General features: G+C 43.6%; 1 non-coding gene across 1 annotated transcript; it reads left to right on the forward strand.

The window, feature by feature from the left end:
- The first annotated feature begins 2,590 nt into the window (after positions 1-2,590).
- Positions 2,591-2,697, forward strand: LOC123459681. Its single transcript, XR_006636439.1, has one exon. It is a non-coding gene; the product is annotated as a U6 spliceosomal RNA (small nuclear RNA).
- Positions 2,698-3,419: the final 722 nt, after the last annotated feature.

A 3,419-nucleotide genomic window follows, 5' to 3' on the forward strand; every position in this document is an offset into this window, starting at 1 on the left:
CCAGGGGGCTGAAATTAAAGGCATGGCTGGCGCTTGACAACAGGTTATATGACCGTTGGATTGTTCAGTGGGTAGTACCTTCCCAGCCTGTTCCGGGTCCAGCACCAGGGCATCACAGCATAACAAGATGTGGTTAGATTTTCTAACCCTATCCCACTGTGATCGTAGTCCATAAAAACCTGCAGTTTTAGTTTCTGCAAATGATAGGGAAGCCAAGCATATGCCTGGTTTTTGCCCCACACCATTAGGGAACATATTGTTTTCCAGAGACTTAATATAAATGAATTAAATTGATAAATTCTCCTCAATGGGGCTGAGGGAAAAGTCAATACACTTATACCTCATCAGTGGAGCTATAAATTGGTTCAGTCTTTCTGGACCACAGTCTGACTATAACAAGGTTTACAAAGTTTGACCTGGTGATCACTTTGGACAAACTCACTGAAAGGAAATTACCCAAATAAAAAATAATATACAAACTAGGCGTGGTGACACATGCCTTTAATCCCAGCACTCAGGAGGCAGAGGTTGGAGGATCACCCTGAGTTTGAGGCCACTGTGAGACTACATAGTAAATTCCAGGTCAGCCTGGGCTAGAGTGAAACCTTATTTTGAAAGCCCCTTCCCCCCCAAAAAAATATATATAGTGTTACACAGTTGTGTATACACACACACAATCTGGGCCTGGTGGTGCACAACTGATTCCCAGTGCATGGCAGAACAACACAGGAGGATCACTATGAGTTCAAGGCAAACCTGGGCAATAGAATGAGAACCTGTCTTAAAATAACAACAGGAAAAGGGATATAAAAAGAGGTACACAATTTCACCATTTAAGGTTTTGGAAACTTGGTAATAGTTCAGAATGGCCAGAGGTAGAAAGCTAAACAAACTTGCTATGATAGACCATATTAAAAAGTGAAAGAGAGTAAAGAAAAGGTGGAGGGAGGGCTAATCAAAATCTAAGAGGATATAAATAAATCATATGGAAACCTACTTTTTTGGACAATGGAACACTCAGGAGCCATAGATTGTTACTAGAAAATTTTCAGTGCCAAGGATGGGATACCTTCCAGTGAGTTGTTGGCCAGGGAGGTCACTGATACCCCCAAAACCTTACAGGCCATTGCTGAGGATCTTGGTTTCCCACCAGGAATAGATGGTAAGACCCTATTGCTGAAGATCCCACATGCTTGGGCTGCAAGGCCACTGAGAAATCCTGCTGGAACTGAGGTGAGAACCTCCTCCATGTAGACCAGCTGACAGAAAGCTGGAAGAAGCCATTCTGCATGCAGTTTAATGGGAGAAAGAGAAATCACTAGTGAGATACTCAACAGTGGACACTGCAAACCTTATATTTGGCTAGCCAGGCCAAATGAGCCAACAGGTGCAATAGTGACACATCTGTCATGGTGGAAACCAACTGCCCTCTAATTGGACTGGAGGCCCGCTCCATGGGGATACATCTCTGATACTGAAAACTTAAAACAGGAGTAACCTTGAGCCCTAGGGGTGTAACATCTGCTGCTGTCTGGCTGAATGTATATACTATGCTTATCAAACTGCCCAGTAAGCACTTCTCTTAATGTTCATACCCATATATTAATACTACTCTCACTTTTGGTAGAGAATTTTCTCTTTTCAGATGGCAGTGACCTTGGGATGACTCAGAAGGCATCATGGTTCTGGAAAGAAGTGACAGGAGTGCTCAGCACTGCAATATCTCTATCACACCTTCCAAGGCTCAGGGTCCATTGCAGAAGAGGTGGCAGAAAGAATGTAAGAGCCAAAGGAAGGGCAGGACTCCTTACAATGTGCTCCCCCCAAACACAAAATGGCCTGGATATCCATGACCTCACAGTGCCTGACACTACCTACACAAGACCATCATAAGAGGAGGAAAAGATCATGACACCGAAATAAAAGAAAGACTGATTGAGAGGGGGAGGGGATATGATGGAGAATGGAGTTTCAAAGGGGAAAGTGGGGGGAGGGAGGGTATTAAGATGGGATATTGTTTATAATCATGGAAGTTGTTAATAAAAAAAGTTCTAAAAATAAAAAGTGAAAGAAAGCCCAGCACTTGGGAGGCAGAGGTGGGAAGATTGCTGTGTGTTCAAGGCCACCCTGAGACTACATAGTTAATTCCAGGTCAGCCTGGACCAGAGTGAGACCCTACCTTGGGGAAAAAAAAAAAGTGAAAGAGTTGGGCGTAGTGGGTCACACCTTTAATCCCAGCACTTGGGAGGTAGAGGGAGGAGGATCACTGTGAGTTTGAGGCCAGCCTGAGTGAGACTATATAGTGAATTGTAGGTCAGCCTGGGCTAGAGCAAGACCCTACCTCAAACAATCAAAAAAAAAAAAAAAAAGTGAAAGAGGGCTAGAGAGATTGCTCAGCAGTTAAGGCATTTGCCAGCAAAGCCTAACAACCTGGGTTTGATTTCCCAGTACCCATGTAAAGCCAGATGCACAAAATGGTGCTTGCATTTGGAGTTTGTTTGCAGAAGCTCGAGGCCCTGGCATGCCTGTCTTTCTTCTCTCTCTCTTTCTGCTTGCAAATAAATAATTAAAAAAAGTTTTAAGTAGAAGGGTGTTCACTTCAACAACACATATACTCAAATTGGAATGATTCAGAGAAGATTAGCACGGCCCCTGTGCACGGATGACATACAAATTCATGAAGCATTACATAAATTAAAAAATAGTGAAAGGGATGTGGAAATTTTCCTGGAGAGAATGTGAACTGGCAAAGTAAAATATCTGTCTATATGTCCTGTGTACCCTACCCACACACTTATATAAACATGCCTCTATGTAAAAACAAGTCATACCAGGCATGGTAGTGCATGCCTTTGATCCCAGCCCTCTGGAGACAAAGGTAGGCAGATCCCTGTGAGTTTGAGGCCAGCCTGAGACTACATAGTGAATTCTAGATCAGCTTGGGCTGACCCTACCTTGAAAAGCCAAAAGTAAAAATAAAAAATAAACAAGTCAGGGCTGGAGAGATGGCTTACCAGTTAAGGAACTTGCCTGCAAAGCTCAAGGACCCAGGCTCCATTCTCCAGGGCCCATGTAAGCCAGATGTACGTGGTGGCACATGCATCTAGAGTTCATTTGCAGAAGCTAGAGGCCCTGGTGCGCTCTCTCTCTCTCTCTATCTCTCAATCTCTCTCTCTCTCTCAATCTCTCTCTCCCTCTTTCTCTCAAATAAATAAAATATTAAAAAAAAAAAAAGATTCAGGTGTGGTGGCACACACCTTTAATCCCAGCACTTGGGAGGCAGAGGTAGGAGGATTGCCATGAGTTCAATGCCACCCTGAGACTACATAGTGAAGTCCAGGTTAACCTGGGCTAGAGTAAAACCCTACCTCGAAAAACCAAAAAAAAAAAAAAAAAAAAGAGGCCAGGGATCGAGAGCT

Source organism: Jaculus jaculus, chromosome 3 (assembly GCF_020740685.1).
Source record: "Jaculus jaculus isolate mJacJac1 chromosome 3, mJacJac1.mat.Y.cur, whole genome shotgun sequence".
In the NCBI taxonomy this organism is placed as follows: domain Eukaryota; kingdom Metazoa; phylum Chordata; class Mammalia; order Rodentia; family Dipodidae; genus Jaculus; species Jaculus jaculus.